This window comes from Ranitomeya imitator, chromosome 6 (assembly GCF_032444005.1).
Source record: "Ranitomeya imitator isolate aRanImi1 chromosome 6, aRanImi1.pri, whole genome shotgun sequence".
Taxonomy (NCBI): domain Eukaryota; kingdom Metazoa; phylum Chordata; class Amphibia; order Anura; family Dendrobatidae; genus Ranitomeya; species Ranitomeya imitator.
Genome location: NC_091287.1, coordinates 193,502,640 through 193,521,025, shown reverse-complemented (window position 1 = coordinate 193,521,025; position 18,386 = coordinate 193,502,640). Strand labels below are relative to the sequence as shown.

At 45.8% G+C, this 18,386-nt stretch overlaps 1 protein-coding gene across 3 annotated transcripts in view; it reads right to left on the bottom strand.

The window, feature by feature from the left end:
* The window catches only part of RECK (reversion inducing cysteine rich protein with kazal motifs), a 764,658-nt gene that overhangs the window by 175,774 nt on the left and 570,498 nt on the right, over nt 1-18,386 (bottom strand). The window lies entirely within an intron of this gene.

Genomic DNA, 18,386 nt, shown 5'->3' with positions numbered 1-18,386 from the left:
AAAAACTACAGCTGCTGCCCACGTTGTGCACAATTTTCACAACGTGCATCGGTATGTCGGGCCTATGCATTGCGACGGCCCCGTACCGACGTAAGTGTGAAAGAAGCCTAACCCTAAATTTAGCCCCAACCCTAACCCTAAATTTAGCCCCAACCATAACCCTAAATTTAGCCCCAAACCTAACCCTAAATTTAGCCCTAACCCTAGCCCTAACCCTACCCCTAACATAACCCTACCCCTACCCTACCCCTTAATTAACGGCGCTGTGGTTTAAGTACCCTTAGCGGCCGCCGTTAAAAGGCGTATTGGCGGTCGCTAAGGGGTTATGAATCCATACAGTCCGTTTACTGAGAAGTGGATGAAAGGTTTATTTGTATGCTGGAATCCACACAGCATCATACGTGGAGGAAGGCAGAACAGGAAAAACGGGCTGCCGGTCGCAGGCAGAGAATTGCACAGACTGTATGGGACCGCTACCATCCAGACTGCACCACATACGGGTATTACAGCAGCCGCCACACAGGTGCAAGGAACAAGAGTCCAGGGCCCAGTAAGAACCGATTAGCCACCTTCAGTGAAACTGATAGCCAGTCGCAGGTTATAGTTGATCAGACTGTATGGGACCACTAAGACCCACACTGCTCTGCATACATGAATCACAGCAGCCGCCATACAGCCAGAGAACAAGAGTGCAGCCCACCGACAAGTGCTACGCCATTCCCGCCACGTGGAAACCAGCTCACACAGAGTCTTAGCTTTACAGTCAAAATACTCAGCAGTATGCAGCTAAGTTAACAATGTCTCGAAGCAGCACATCCTCACTCAAAACGAGGTCATGAGCAAGCTCTAGCAAATCGGCAATAGCATAGCTTGCTGCTGTCGCTCGTGCTGAAGCGAGGTCCTCCTTTGCCGAACAAGAGATGCATTTGAAGCTGAGACAAGCAGAGAAAGCAGCAGCAAATGTATCTCTGGAGGCAGACCAAGATGCAGAAACTACACGCCTGCAAGCCGAAACTGCACGTCTGCAAGCAGAGAAAGAAGCAGAGTGCGTGCCTTCGAGCGTCTCTAGAAAGATTTGTGGCAAAGAGACAGCAACTGCAATAGCTAAGGCAGAGTACTTGGAAGCTATGATGGATCCTGGTTATGAGAGACGCAGCAACGTTCTCAGAACAGATCTAGAGCAGCAAGATCCAGCATAGCATGTCGCAGAGTATGTCCATCAACATTCCGGCATGGACGACAACCCTGATGCAATACATCTGTCAGCCTACGCCTATTACCAGTGATCCAACCCCGAAGTTTGCTACTACAAACAAGGAGACGTCCAGCACAGAGATGTCAACCACAGCTACTGTTCACCGATCAGAAGGTACAGCTCCTGTCCTGCCTTAAAGACACACCTTCTTCACTAAGAATGTACTGCACACACTATCCGGCCGGGTCCGACGGTTCTTCGGAGGTTGTCACAGCAGCAGTTACACAGTTCGTGGCCCTGGGCATCCAATAAAATGGGAATGAAGGGGAAATAAAGTTTATAGGAGATTCGTTTGTGACGCCACCTGTGGTGTTCGGCAATAAGGAAATGGCCGAAGCTGCAGTTCAGGTACATTGGGGCAGTTGGTGATGCAGCAGAGATGTTACAGCTCTCCATGAGTAGAGCTAGGCCCCAGGGCAGTTAAAGAGTTAAAGTCAAAGATGGTGAATGTTGTAGTGCAGAGCAGGTGACAATAAATAATTCTAAGGACACAGCATGGTGCAGTTTCCACACTTTAGTCAGAGTTCTTAGATGCAGTCCCCAGCCGGGTGCTGTGTCCTCCAGGTCTGTGGTCCAGCCAGCTCTCAGGTAATTTGGGGTTCACTTTCCCGAGACTCCCTTTCTTATGTTCCTTCCCTGGCCATCTCTCTGCGCTGGCTTCGCCCTCGTGCCCTGCGCCTCACACACAGTGTCCCAAGCCAGCAGCCTGGGATCCTATCAGGCGACGTCCTCCTGGTCACTTTGATCCTATGTGTCTGCCTTTTCGGCGAATGTGTGTGGATGTGGCTGTGGCACATACAGATACCACAGCGTCCGGCTTGCTAGCTGAGCCTTGTAGTTCCTCCACTGATGCGCCCTCTGCTGGATGTCCTCATATGAACTCGAGCCTGGGAGCTTTCCAGGAAAGTTCCCACGTTCGAGGTCATATGAGGACAACCAGCAGAGGGCGCCTAACCGCGAATGAAGGTAACTACAGGTCATAGACCTACATTACCTTCATTCCCCGGGGTTTTACAGGCAGGAACACAGCTACATTATAGCAGAGCTCCTGCCTGTAAAATATTTTAACCTCTTCAGATGGATTTACATCGCAGGACGTTACAGATCAATGGAAGGTATGTATATTGTTGGTTTATTATTTTTAATTTGTTACAGAGCGAGGGTCTTCAGGTGGATTGAGAGAACAATAAAATATTAAAACAACCTGTGTGTTTATTTCATTAAAATGCTTTTTAATAATGTGTGTTTTTTTTAACCCTTTCATACAATTGGATTAATAATGGATAGCTGTCAGAATCGACGCCTCTCCATTATTAATCTGGCTTAATGTCACCTTACAATAGCAATACATTACCCCATATCCCACCGCTACACGGGAATGGGAAGAGAGTGGCCAAGTGCCAGAATAGGTGCATCTACCAGATGTGCCTTTTCTGGGGTGGCTGGGGGCAGATGTTTTTAGCCGGTGGGGGGGGGCAATAACCATGGACCCTCTCCAGGTTATTAATATCTGCCCTCAGTCACTGGCTTTACTACTCTGGCGGAGAAAATTACGCGGGAGCCCACGCCAATTTTTTCCGCCATTTAACCCTTTAATTTAATAGCTAGAGCGCCCAAATTTTGCACATACACACTACTAACATTAGTAGTGTGGAATATGCAAAAAAATGGGGATATGAGATGGTTTACTGTATGTAAACCATGTCTCATATCATGTCGGGTTTAGGAAGGAGATAGCAAAAGCCGGCAATTGAATTATCGGCTTTAAAGCTATCTAACGCTGTATGAAATATTAATATATATACATATATGTGTCTCAATGACATATATATATATACATATATATATATATATATACATATATATATATATACCCCTATACTATGTGTACACATTTATTCTACCTATTCTATTGTAAGCTGTCAGTGTGATTTTACTGTACACCGCACTGAATTGCCGGCTTTTCTCTCTAACACCGCTGCGTATTTCTCGCAAGTCACACTGCTGGTCCGTGTGTATGCCGTATTTTTCACGCCCCCATAGACTTTCATTGGCGTATTTTATGTGCAATACGGTGACAAGCACAGCATGCTGCGATTTTCTACGGCCGTAGAAGACCGTATTATACGGATAAGTAAATTACGGCTGATAGGAGCAGGGGCATAGAGAAGAATTGTACCGTATGCAATCCGTATTTTCTGCACCTCTCTTACGTCCGTAAAACACGGTAGTGTGACGCCGGCCTAAAAGTGTACAGAGGCACATGGTATAAAGTAGCCACTAGTGATGAGCGAGTATACTCGTTGCTCGGATTTTCCCGAGCACACTCGAGTGATCTCCGAGTATTTGTGACTGCTTGGAGATTTAGTTTTCCTTGCCGCAGCTGCATGATTTGCGACTGTTAGACAGCTTGATTACAGGTGGGGATTATCTAGCCACCAGTCAACCCCCACATGTACTCAGGCTGGCTAGCAGCCATAAATCATGCAGTTGCGTCAACAAAAAGTAAATCTCCGATCAGTTACAAATACTCGGAGATCACCCGAGCGTGCTCGGGAAAACCCGAGCAACGAGTATACTCGCTCATCACAAGTAGCCACATTAGCCTTTATGCAGCCCCACAGATTTAAAGGCCCCTTCACACGTCAGTGTTTCTGATACATGTGGAATTATTTTTCACACGTACCGGAGACACGCAAACACGTACAACCACTATAATCTATGGGTATGTGCAGAAGTCTGTGTAGTCCCAAACCGTGTATCCACGTGACCCACAGGTAGATATATAAATTTTTTTCTGGCAACACAGATGAATATACGTACAGCACACGTGCACGCAGATGACATGAGTGTGACATCTGTGTGATACATACTGGAATAGAATGCAGAATAGAAATTACAGCTGTTTAGGTATTAGATGTGCAAAGACCGAGATAGCTAGCTAGATATGAGGTAAATAGATGATAGATAGCTAGAGTTGGGAGATATATGAGTTAGGCTGGTTTCACATTTGTGGTTGTGTCTGCAGCGTTTTAGACGCATACATCCACATGCGTCTTCATTTCATATTTTTAACATTGTAGACGCAGGTGCATGCATTTGCATGCGTTCGCCCACATTTGCTTACACATGCGTATTTTCACGGTCTGTGGCTGGGCACGACTGACGCACCATGTTAGAATTTTTGTGGCGGCAAATTTCCGCTGCCATACGCATGCGGACGCTTGCGGAAGGAGTGCGTCAAATAAACGCATTACAGTCTATGGGAACGCATGCATACGCAAGGCATATGATTGCGTATGATTGAGTTTACGTATGTATGCGCTGTTATGAGTAAACATGTCTAGTAACTTGTTTTAAGCCACCCCCAAAACAAAAGTTATAAAAGAAGGTGTGGGCAGTGGAAGTCCATTACTCTCAAGACTCTGGAAGCAATACAAGCCTTGCAGCATCAAGTTTGGGAGACTCTATCAAAATGTAAGTATACAAGCTATATGTCTGCCTGTCTGTTTTTCTCCCTGCAGTCTTTAATCATTTCTGTCTCTCTTGCAGCATTCCTCATTATGGCCTCCACTGAAGATCAGAGCTCACACAGTGGACAGGAGACTGAAGTGAGTACATTTGTTCCTGATTGGTAAGCATTCACTGTCACTATTTTACACATGTGGCAAAATATTTATTTTTCTTTTTACAGAACCATTCCAGTGCAGGACAGGAGCAGCAGGCTCAGGCCCAAGTTTCGGTGGCAAGACGGCGTGTAAGTATTCTTGACTGTTTTTATTTATTCTTGACTGTTTTTAGTTATTCTTGACTGTTTTTATTTATTCTTGACTGTTTTTAGTTATTCTTGACTCTTTTTTTCTTTGAATGTTTTTGTTTGTCTTATCTTTACAACATTAATGTCTTTGTTTCATTTCAAGGTCCCACAACGGTAGGAGGATTTTATACACAATGACCTCCTCATCACCTTGGTGCAGGAGCGAGTTCCGTTGTGGGACACCCGGGAACAGCAGCACTTGGACGCTGGGGTGATTCGGCGGCTGTGGACTGAGGTGGCCCAAGCGCAGATGGATGAGTGTGACAACGCCATATCACGAGTCAGAAAGGCTTTTCGTAAGTATTGCAGTGTGGTCTGATGCAGCAGTGAACCTGAAGGCCGGGATCACACAACCGTGTGTGATGTGAGAAACTCCTTCAAGGTTCTCGCATCACACACGGTTGTGTGACCCCAGCCTAAAGTGCATTGTTTAACAATTTTTTTTCACTATTCACAGTGAACAAAGTCATAACCTGTTGGCGTTCGATGAAGGATCGCTTCACCAAGGACCTGAGACAAGGAGATCCAAGTTCGCAGTGGTGCTGCAGCAAGGATCAGGAAATATAAGTACCACCAGTTGCTGGCTTTCCTGAGGCCTGTCCTTGCTCAGAGAACGTAAGTATTTTTGTGTTGTATTTCATTGTGTTGTATTCTCTAATCTGAATTTTTCTATTCCACAGGAGTTGGCGCTTTTACAATTTTTATTTTTTGGTTGTAATGTTAGTTAGTAATGTTTTACTTTTCTTTTCGTATCACAGAACCTTTAGCAGCACCCTCGAACCTGGATCGTCCTCTGGAGCAGTCCCTCATTGAACAGCAACAGACCAGTCCCAGCCATCCACCAGAGAAGCAGCAAGTGGGTCAGTGTCACAGGCTGGAGAACAGGCAGCTGGTCCTTCAGGTGTTCCCCTGTCCCAGTGATCTGCCTTTTTTGGGGGGGGCTCTTCACGCCAGTGGCAGAAGGCCTCGGACAGGTCCCTCATGCCTGAGTTTATTCACTTGAGCTCGGTCTTCCAGAATGGCTTGAAGGCACTGAGAGATAGACTGGAAAGTGGCCTGACCCATATTAACACACTTTTGCAGTATGTCAATCAACACTTTAATCGTCTGGAAGCTGACCTCCAAGACCAGCACACCATTTTTTAAATTAGATAGAGCAGGGCATGTCGGAACACCTTATGCCTGAACTCCAGCTCAACGTGATGCAGGCTTGCAATGCTGCTTATGTTCAGGCTATGCAGCAGACTCGGTATTTCCACCAGCCACAGGTGATATTTCCACCTGTGCCACAAATTACACACTTACACACTTAACCTCAATAACGAGTTTTGCTGCATGCCACTGTATGGCCACCACCATGCTCAGTCCTGCCGCACACCACTACACCGGCACCACCATACCGGGTGCAGCTCAAAGCCAATCCACCACCACCATGCTGAGTCCTGCTCCTGCATGGCTGACCACCGCCACCACCACTAGGCCGCCAGAATATCCTGCAAGGCTGTCCACTGCCATCACTAGGCCGGGTCAACATGGTGAACGACCTGCTGACCCCACCACTCACCCTCCCAAGGAAACATAAAAAAAGGAAAAAAAACCCTCCCAATGTGTGTGTGTTGTCCTGTTTTTCTCTCCCTTCCAATATGTCTCTCCCGTCCCTTGCTTCCACTCCTAATGTGTCTACTTCCATCCTTGACCTCCCAGACCCCACAAGTTTAGTTACCCCTTCCCCTGGAACCCCTTCATCGTCCACCCATAGCCAATCATCTGAAAATCCTCCAAAAATTTATATTAATACAGCAAAAAAGGTCAGGGGTAAACAATGCTCACCTGCCCAGTTGTCAGCACAAGTTCACTCAGGATGCTGTGTTTTCTGCATCCTGAGTGCACTAGTTCTGACAAACGGGCAGGTGAGTAAAGATATGAGGTGGATTAGCTCCATCATCTCTTCAGTCTGCATAAATATATAGAATAATAGAAATGCAGACTGAAGAGACGATGGAGCTAATCTAACGTCACATACCATAGCACTGACCTCAGAGAGAAGAGGTGTAGTGTAAAGCATGGGTTACATAACCAAATTTGGTTATAATTAGTGATGAGTGAGTGTACTCATTGCTCGAGTTTTCCCGAGCACGCTCGGGTGACCTCCGATTATTTATGACTGCTCTGAGATTTAGTTTTCATCGCTGCAGCTGAATGATTTACAGCTACTAGCCTGCTTGATTACATGTGGGGATTCCCTAGCAACCAGGCAACCCCCACCTGTACTCAGCCTGGCAAACAACTGTTAATCATTCAGCTGCCTGGAGGTCACCCGAGCGTGCTCAGGAAAACCCGAGCAATGAGTACACTCGCTCATCACTAGTTATTTCATGCAGTCTGCATGATACAGCGAGTGGATTATATAAAAAATGTAGTTGTGAACCGGTGATTACCTTATTAAACTTTAAAAATAATTATTCTAATATAGAGGACACTTGGAACAAGTGTTTAACTAGAGGTGTTTTATTATCAGCATACATTAAGTAAATTTAAATAATTACAGGTAAATACCATTGCACAACATTATGTGGCACCCCTAGGGGTATTTGCCACAAAAATAGTTACTGACAGTAAATGCAAATACTAAAATAGCAAGACTGCACTACCACCTCCGGCCAGAAGGGGGAGCTCCAGAGACTCCCCTTGATCCATTCTGGTCTGAGAGAAGAACTGGCAGTTGGGCTAAGGAGCTGAAAGTGAGAGGTCATACAGTTGAATCTCTAACAGCCCTGTGACTGTTACCAGGCCTAAATCACCGGCCTGAGGAGAAGAGGGATAGAGAAAAAGGACATTGTGAGAACCGGGTAGCATTAATCACTACCCAGAACAGGCGCAAAGACGGATACCGGATCCGTGGCTGTATTCATTACATATAATACAGCAACCGGAAAAACGTTAGGTGATATCAGCTTCACTAGGGTCGGACGCAGCAACAGACACAGAGTTCAGCGGTACTCCTGGAGGGGGTAAGCCGATAAAAGGACTCGGGTTGCCCGTCGAACCAGGGCCCGGAGGGGACAGATTGGGCCGGCAGCCAGTTCACATACAGCAGCAGGGCCACACAGATATTGCGTACAATAAGAGGCGAAGACCCCGGCAGGGTCAAAGTAACTCAGAGTTCCCATACAGACTCCGGTGACAGGACTGGTTGTAAATCCTTTTTTGTTAAAGTAAACTGGTTAAACGTTTCAGTGCCTCAGTCTTTCATTTGGACAATAGCCATCTATCCAGGATTGGGATCATCACCGCTGGGAGAACCTGCTGCTGATCAAGTAAGTGCCTGTTCCCTCACGATACCCTTTACACTGTGCATTGCCTGAGGCCACAGCACCGGGTCAAGCCACCCGTGACACCCCCCTCAAGAGACAGACCCCATTGGTCCGGTGCTGGGTACCCCGGTCTCTTGGGCGTCACAATTGGCGTCACGAACAGGATCTAGCCAGCCCGTATACCGGGTATTGTGTGCCGTGATTGGAGCCCAAAACTGTGAAAACTTGGATGAAAAATCTTGAAAATTGACTTTATTAAAGAAAAATCCATTCTCCATTGAAAACTATTGAAAGTGACTTTTCCCCATTGGTTATAACGGAGTAAAGATGGCCGCCATCCCCTGAGGTAATCACTTCATAACCGTTAGGCACGAGACTGTTAATTGAGCTACGCCATCACCTGAGCCCCAGTCTAACTGAAAAACTTCAGAATCCGCCATTACAGAGCGCGGTGGGTGGGAGCAGCAGGGGGCGTGTCATTGTGGGCGGCACCAAGCTGAGCGCTCTGACATCAGAGCAAGGGGAAAATCGATCCTGCTGCACAGCGGAACGAATCTACACTATCCCGACGGAAGCGGAGGACCGGAAGGGTCCGGATTAACTAAGGGGGCACAGTATGTCGCAGCACGGAGACGCCGCAGCACCCGGCGACGCTAATGCAGCTGAAAGACAGAGTGTCGATAGAGAGTCCGGTAGCGCAGCGGTGCAAGGAGTGGCGCCCATCATGCCGGTGCTGATGCCATATACCCCGGGTGGCCCATGGCTTCCAATGTATGAAGGTGAGCCTAATACCCTTGACGATTTCAGAGAAAAGATGCTGGCCCATTTTGACATGTTCCCTGTGGGTGAAGTTCAGCGTGTTAGTCTCCTGATGATGCAGTTAAGTGGCCATGCTAAGCGAGAAGTCACAGCATGGGCAGCTGATCTAAAAGGCACTGTTGAACGCATATTTGCTGGATTAAAAGCTACATTTGAAACCACTGCCAGCAGCAAAGCTAAAGTACGATTCTTTAATTGCAAACAAAAAGTTAATGAGGGCGTGAGAGACTTTGCCTTAAACCTGCAGGAAGCCCTTAAATCACTTACACTGGCTGAACCCATTTTTAACACCGGAGCGGATAAACTGCTAAGAGATCAATTTATTGAGGGACTCTACACCCCTTCTCACCGGGGGCATGTGAGCATGCTTGTTTTTAAGAACCCTGAATTGACATTTGCCCAATTAAAGGAGAGCGTTATACGTCTCCAGCTGGCAGAGGCACCTCGGGATCAGGATCCTGCGCAACTCATGGCAGAGGCTCCTCAACAACATGGAGTACCAGTGACATCAGCTATGTCCGGGGCCATTGCTAAGCCCCTGGGGCCCAGTACTAATGAGGCTCTTCAACAAAAGCTTGACTCTTTAACTGATGTTGTTGCTTCAATGGCTAAAACCATGCAGGAGATGAGAGGACCCAAGATGGAGTTGTCAAACCGTAGAGAAGGTGTTCCATGGATGAGACCCCGGAGATACCCGACATGGAGAGGACGACCCCGCGACCGCTACCAACCGGATGGACAGCCCACTTGCCGCCGTTGCCAGCAGCCAGGCCACTTTGCACGAGATTGTGATTTAAACGGGAATCCCCTGGGAATGCGGGCCGCTTCGCAGGAATGAACTTTCAAGGCCCAACACCCTGGCACGACAGGTACATCGGAGGACGACCCATTATCCCTATCGTGCTGGACGGAATGCCCCTCAACGCTTTGCTGGACACAGGTTCCCAGATTTCATCTATACCGTATATCCTTTATAAGAGGTACTGGGTTGATGCAGATATTGATAAAGGGCCCTCTGATGTTGAACTAGATATATGGGCCAGTAATGGTAAGTTGGTACCGAAACTAGGATTCAGGGAGATGACCATAAAGATTGGTAAAGTAGAATTGAAGAAACAGGGTATAATTGTTGTTGATGTTGACCGGCGGAACTGTGAACCAACTGTATTGATAGGAATGAATGTGTTAGAGAACTGCTTTTCCGAAGTCATTTCTGTCTTACAGCAAATTGCTGAAACTGCCCAATCCTGCCAGCAGAGAGTTCTCCGGAGGGAAATAAAAGTATTGATGTTAAGGCAACAGGTAGAAGTTGCAGGTGGAGAAATCGGCAGTGTGAGGGTAAGTGATCCAACATCTATTGTAATCCCACCAAAAACAGAAATGCTGGTATGGTGTAGAGCAGCCATTGGTACTAAGGGACGAGATTATCAAGCCTTAATAGAACCAGTGTACACCGACAGCAGGCCCACTATACTCACAGCACGAGGGATAGTCGAGGTACACCGGGGACGAGTGCCGGTACGACTTTTGAACTGTGGAGAGGAAGAGGTCACTTTGCCAAGGTATGCTACAATGGCAAAGCTATATACTGTTGACAACAATGCCATCACAACCATTGAGCCCTTAGAACCAACCTGTCAGGTGGAAGGCAATGGCTCAGATGGAGAAATGGAGGATTGGTGCCAACAGCTACACGTGGGCATAAATTCAACACCTACCCATCAAAAACAAGGGGTGTATAGGCTAGTGACGGAATATGAACAAGTCTTCAGTAAACACCCATTGGACTTCGGACGGATAGAAGGGGTAGAACACACAATCCCCACCAGTGACCATCCCCCAATAAAAGAAAGATATAGACCCATACCGCCCGCTCACTATCAATGTGCAAAAGATATGCTGAGGGAGATGAAACAGGCCGGGGTAATAAGAGACAGCTGTAGCCCCTGGGCGGCCCCTCTAGTGATTGTCAAAAAAAAGGACGGAACCATGAGAATGTGCGTAGACTACCGGAAGATTAATAACATCACCCATAAAGACGCCTACCCCTTGCCTAGGATAGAAGAGTCCTTAACTGCTTTGAAATCTGCTAATTATTTTTCCACCTTAGACTTAACAAGCGGGTATTGGCAAGTCCCTGTGGCTGAGCGAGATAAGGAAAAGACGGCATTCACCACACCAATGGGTCTATGTGAATTTAATCGCATGCCGTTCGGACTCTGCAACGCATCCGGTACCTTCCAGCGGCTGATGGAATGCTGCCTCGGACACAAGAACTTCGAGACCGTCCTCCTGTACCTAGATGATGTGATCGTCTACTCAAAGACTTACGAACAACACTTAATAGACCTGGCAGAAGTGTTCGAAGCCTTATCCAGGTATGGCATGAAAGTCAAGCCATCCAAATGTCACCTTCTCAAGCCAAAGGTACAGTACCTGGGACACATCGTGAGTTCGGAGGGAGTAGCACCAGATCCCGAGAAAATAAGCGCCATAAGGGATTGGCCAAGACCTACCAGCGCAAAAGAAGTGAGACAATTCCTGGGATTGGTGGGTTACTATCGCAGATTTATAAAAGGATTTACCAAGTTGGCAGCACCCTTGCAAGACACCTTGGTAGGGCAGACGAAGAAACCTTCAAACCGAAACCCTCCTTTTCAGTGGAACGACGAAAGGGAAGACTCCTTTGAACAACTAAAGAAGGCACTAACCGGAGAAGAGGTTCTGGCATACCCAGATTACCATCAACCTTTCATCCTCTACACCGATGCCAGTAATGTGGGACTAGGAGCGGTGCTGTCACAAAAGCAAGAAGGTCGGGAGAAAGTCATCGCCTTTGCAAGTAGAAAGCTCCGGCCTACTAAAAGAAATTCAGAAAATTACAGCTCCTTCAAATTGGAACTACTGGCAGTAGTTTGGGCTGTGACTGAACGTTTCAAACACTATCTGGCCGCTGCAGAATTTATTGTCTATACTGACAACAATCCGTTGACCCACCTGGACACAGCCAAATTAGGTGCGTTAGAACAGCGATGGATAGCCCGGTTATCTAATTACAACTTCAAGATCAAGTATCGAGCAGGTCGCAAGAATGGAAATGCCGATGCCCTATCCCGGATGCCACACTTGAGAGATGTAGAAGAAGAAATGGGGGAGCTTGAAGAAATTGAACTACCAGCCTTCCATCATCCCAAGGCAAAACATCATCAGTCAAGTACCTATCAGAAACAACAAGAGGTGAATTTAAATCCGTTAGCACACCATAGATGGGCTGACACCCAAGACAGCAATCCGGCTGTGAAGTTGGTGAAGGAACTGTTAACTGAGCAAAGTGCATATCCCGATGAGGATGCCCCAGAAGAGACGCATCAACTCTGGAAAGAGAGAGGCAAAATGTTCCTGTATCAAGGGAAGCTCTGTAGAAGGTACACCAATCCGAAAACACATGAATTGGTTTGGCAGATTATCGTGCCTAAACAAGATGTCAAGATGGTCCTCGAAGCTTACCATAATGGTGCTGGTCACTTCGGTTGGAAAAAGTTAGAAGTACTTCTAAGAGAAAGATTTTATTGGGTCGGGATGAGAAAATCAATCGAACAGTGGTGCAGAAATTGTGGCCCGTGCAACCTCAGAAGAAACGATCAAAAGAACCAAAGAGCACCACTGCAGCCCATAATCACCAAACAACCACTTGAACTTGTAGCCATGGACCACGTGAAGTTGACACCAAGCCGGTCTGGCTATGTCTATGCCTTGACCATCGTGGACCATTATTCACGCTTCTTGGTAGTAGTACCCGTAAAAGATCTGACAGCAAAAACAGCAGCCAAAGCGTTCCAAACGTACTTTTGTAGACCCCATGGATATCCGGAACAGGTTCTCACCGACCAAGGTACAGCCTTTGAATCAGAGATCTTCAGAGAATTCTGTAATATGTATGGTTGCAAAAAGATCCGGACGACGGCCTATCATCCACAAACAAACGGCTTATGCGAGAAGATGAACCATATTGTAATAGAACTACTAAAGACTTTACCTGAGGCAGAAAGGAATCAATGGCCAGAGAAATTGCCTGACTTGGTGGATCTGTATAATCATGTCCCGGTGAGTTCCACCAATTGCACCCCAGCTTACCTTATGCGTGCAAAACCCGGCCAATTACCAATCGATCTAGAAATGGGAATTCTGAAACCAGACGCAGAAGTCCAAGACTCCAATTGGGATATCATACGGCAAAAGCAGTATCGCCAAGTGCAAGAGAGTGTGGAAAGAAGCCTTCAGCAAACTAGAGAAAGACAAGAGCGAACTTTCAACCAGAATGCTCTAGCGACCCCATTAAGACCAGGTGACCAAGTGCTCAAGAGAAATCGTCGAACCAATAAACTGGACAATCAGTGGGAAGCCGTACCCTACACAGTTTTACCAACAAGAGTGGATAATCCTAAAATGTGTCTCATTAGCAAAAACGGAGGCTTAACATCTGTACTAGTGTCAAGAGACAATCTTAAATTATGTCCGGAAGCATTGAAAGAGCCAGACGTTGTCCAGCCAGAACCAGAAGTTATTCAACCCATACAGGTTCAACCAGTAAAGGAAAAAGAAGAGGAAGTGTATCACACCTGTATAGGAGACTTTCCCAAAACCCTACTAACATACCATGGTGCAGTAGTGGTTCCCATGGTGGCCTTTTACCCAACACCAAACCCAATACCAGAAGTCCCAAGACAGGAAGAGGCTGACCCCGTACTACAGGAGGTTCCAGGCCAGGAAGAACAGATTCCTGGTCAGAGTAATCCCATTCACGGTGGACTTGCCAACTCCATAGTCGTGGAATTATCTTTAGCAGAGCGGGCAGATACTACATCCGCAGTAGACAGTAGTACACCACATGAAGAGACACCGCTATTACGTAGATCACAGCGTAGTACCCAGGGTCAATTACCGGCCAGGTATGCAGATTACCAACTATAAAGCTCATAATGTGAATTGTATATATGTTATGCCGTATATAGTTAAACAGAAAATGTAGTATAGTCATTGTTATCAGTCTGCAACGTTTAAGCCCAGTGCCTACAGAGACTTGTCTGTATGAACTTCTTGCATATTCTTGAACTTTTTATCAGCCCGGAGGCACTAAATCAAAGCTCCGGAAAGACTGCTTTTTGAACTTTGCTCCTCGCTCTTTTTGAACTTTCTTTAGACTTTATATTGATAACTCCGTTGGAAAAATGGAACTAAATTCCTGGACACAAAGTGCAGTGCCTTTCCTAGTACCTTCAAGGATAGAACTGTATTAATGGACGCTATTTGAAGTGACTTTGTACAGAACTATATTTTTGTTTCCTCGAGTGGTTTTTGTAACTTTTCATTTTTAAGACTCTGTACATATTAATTGTTATTTCAAAATGTTATTGTCCCACAGTCCCGGAGTACTGTTCTTAACTAAGTGGGAATGTGGCACCCCTAGGGGTATTTGCCACAAAAATAGTTACTGACAGTAAATGCAAATACTAAAATAGCAAGACTGCACTACCACCTCCGGCCAGAAGGGGGAGCTCCAGAGACTCCCCTTGATCCATTCTGGTCTGAGAGAAGAACTGGCAGTTGGGCTAAGGAGCTGAAAGTGAGAGGTCATACAGTTGAATCTCTAACAGCCCTGTGACTGTTACCAGGCCTAAATCACCGGCCTGAGGAGAAGAGGGATAGAGAAAAAGGACATTGTGAGAACCGGGTAGCATTAATCACTACCCAGAACAGGCGCAAAGACGGATACCGGATCCGTGGCTGTATTCATTACATATAATACAGCAACCGGAAAAACGTGAGGTGATATCAGCTTCACTAGGGTCGGACGCAGCAACAGACACAGAGTTCAGCGGTACTCCTGGAGGGGGTAAGCCGATAAAAGGACTCGGGTTGCCCGTCGAACCAGGGCCCGGAGGGGACAGATTGGGCCGGCAGCCAGTTCACATACAGCAGCAGGGCCACACAGATATTGCGTACAATAAGAGGCGAAGACCCCGGCAGGGTCAAAGTAACTCAGAGTTCCCATACAGACTCCGGTGACAGGACTGGTTGTAAATCCTTTTTTGTTAAAGTAAACTGGTTAAACGTTTCAGTGCCTCAGTCTTTCATTTGGACAATAGCCATCTATCCAGGATTGGGATCATCACCGCTGGGAGAACCTGCTGCTGATCAAGTAAGTGCCTGTTCCCTCACGATACCCTTTACACTGTGCATTGCCTGAGGCCACAGCACCGGGTCAAGCCACCCGTGACACCCCCCTCAAGAGACAGACCCCATTGGTCCGGTGCTGGGTACCCCGGTCTCTTGGGCGTCACATTACAAAAACACTAAACCATGTCATCTTGCCAGGACAGACGTCCATTCTCAGAAACAAAGTAGGATGCAAATATATATCCCTCATTTGGGCAAATTCAACTGTTGTCCTGAAAGGGTGATGATGGTAATTTGGCAATGGGTTAGAAACCGGTTCATCAAGTTCAATGTTGGGTCGCTCTTTAGCCATTATGTAGTTGTGCAGAACCACACATGCTTTGACCACCTCATCGACTGTCTCAATTTTGAGATTAATGGCTGTCCCTAAAATGCGCCATTTTGAGACAAGCATACCAAAGGCACACTCATCATTTCTTCGTGCCCTGGTCAGTCTGTAATAAAAAATCCTTTTTGTGTGAGTCAAGTCCCGACTGGAGTATGGTTTCAGGAGGTTTCCACACATCTGAAAGGCCTCATCCCCAACCACAACAAATGGCAATGGTGGGCCTTGAGTTTTGGGAAGAGGTTGTGGCATGAGGAAATTGAAATGATTGCGATACAACCATTGGCCCATGTCCGAGTTTTTAAATGTCTGGGAGTCATTACCACGGCCAAAAGATGCAAAGTCCACGGCGACAAACCTACAGTCTGCAGCTGCAATTGCAATGAGCACTATGGAAAAATATTTTTTTATAATTAAAGTACTGGGACCCAGTTCCAGCCGGTTTGGTAATCTGGATATGTTTTCCATCCACTGCTCCCAAACAGTTGGGGAAATTACAAACTTCAAAATATTTTTCAGACGTTTGCTGCCAGATTTCCGTGGTGGGTAGGGGGATAAATTCCACACGGAGAACATCTCACAAAGCTCGGGAGGTGTCTGAGACAATTCCAGATAGTGTTGAAATTCCTATCCGGAAGTGAAAATGGAGCGATGATAGGCTCTATGCGGTAGCCAGGAATCTGCTGAACAAAGAAAGAAAAAATTAATCAGAACAATAATATTTATGACTGGGGTTTTGCTAAACAAAGAAAAAAAAATGAGAAAGATCATGCTTTTTATAACAATCATATGTAGGACAGTATTTTAGCAAAAGGAAAAAAAGGGAAAAATATTAAGTACATTGCCGAACAATAATAATTATGACAGGCGTTAATGTTTAAATATTAAGTACCTTAGTGTCAGCAGCAGACGTTACTCAGCAGGAATTCCTCTATGGAGCTGGGTGTACTTCCTGCTGATGGCTCCTTATACACGATCCAGCTATTCCATGAAGCTGTCTTCAAACATCCTCGTGTACTCAAAATATTTTTCTGGATTTTCACGGATCTCACTGAATAAGTAGTGGTAGGCTCCACGGCTCTGTCGGAGTTCAACAATCGGGTGCTGCCAAAAGCGCCAACGCTGTCTTCTCAGTTTTTCTCTTTTCCATTCTTGCTCACAAAAAAATGCAAAGGAAAGAAACAAGTTGACATCCAAATCCAGATTCCGATAGAAACTTTCCATGCGAAGATCCATCTTGACACAGGATACAGGAGCAAAATGTGAGGATTTCAGCTGTACAAGGGTTTATATACAGAAATCCCATGAGCCACGCCCTTTGTGCATGGCTTGTGTCAAGGAATTTGTCCTTGAAAATTTTTTTCCATTTAGACGCAAGCACATAAGAACCGAGAGTGCATGTAAATGCTGCGTTTTTTTATCCGTCATGCATAAGTTGATGCGGATACAAAATACAGCGTTATCATGTGTTTGCATGTGTTTTGCCATGCATTTGCGGTTGCGTACAAAATGCTCCGGACTCAACCGCAAATGTGAATATAGCCTTAGGGAATTTTTTTTTTAAATAATGTGGTTTCATGTTTTTTTTTTCTTTTTATTACTGGGTTAATAATGGGGGTGTCTGATAGATATTTTTCTATTGCTAACACCAGGGCTTGATGTCAACTGTGTTTTTTGAGAATTCATCGCTGTCATGAACGTTCCCAGCCTAATAATATCAACTCACAGCTTTTTGCTTTACTTTTGCTGATTGCCAAAGATGGGCGAGATACCCCACAACTTTTTTTTAATTTATTAATTTATTTATTAGGCCAATACAGTTAGGTCCATATACATTTGGACAGAGACAACATTTTCCTAATTTTGGTTATAGACATTACCACAATGAATTTTAAACAAAACAATTCAGATGCAGTTGAAGTTCAGACTTTCAGCTTTCATTTGAGGGTATCCACATTAAAATTGGATGAAGGGTTTAGAGGTTTCAGTTCCTTAATATGTGCCACCCTGTTTTTAAAGGGACCTAAAGTAATTGGAGAGATTCAATAATTTAAAATAAAATGTTCATTTTTAGTACTTGGTTGAAAACCCTTTGTTGGCAATGACTGCCTGAAGTCTTGAACTCATGGACATCACCAGATGCTGTGTTTCCTCCTTTTTGATGCTCTGCCAGGCCTTCACTGCAGTGGTTTTCAGTTGCTGTTTGTTTGTGGGCCTTTCTGTCTGAAGTTTAGTCTTTTACAAGTGAAATGCATGCTCAATTGGGTTGAGATCAGGTGACGGACTTGGCCTTTCAAGAATATTCCACTTCTTTGCTTTAATTAACTCCTGGATTGCTTTGGCTTTATGTTTTGGGTCATTGTCCATCTGTAGTATGAAACGACGACCAATCAGTTTTGCTGCATTTGGCTGGATCTGAGCACACAGTATGTCTCTGGATACCTCAGAATTCATTTGGCTGCTTCTGTCCTGTGTCACATCATCAATAAACACCAGTGACCCACTGCCACTGCCAGCCTTGCATGCCCAAGCCATCACACTGCCTCCACCGTGTTTTGCAGATGATGTGGTATGCTTTGGATCATGAGCTGTACCACGCCTTCGCCATACTTTTCTCTT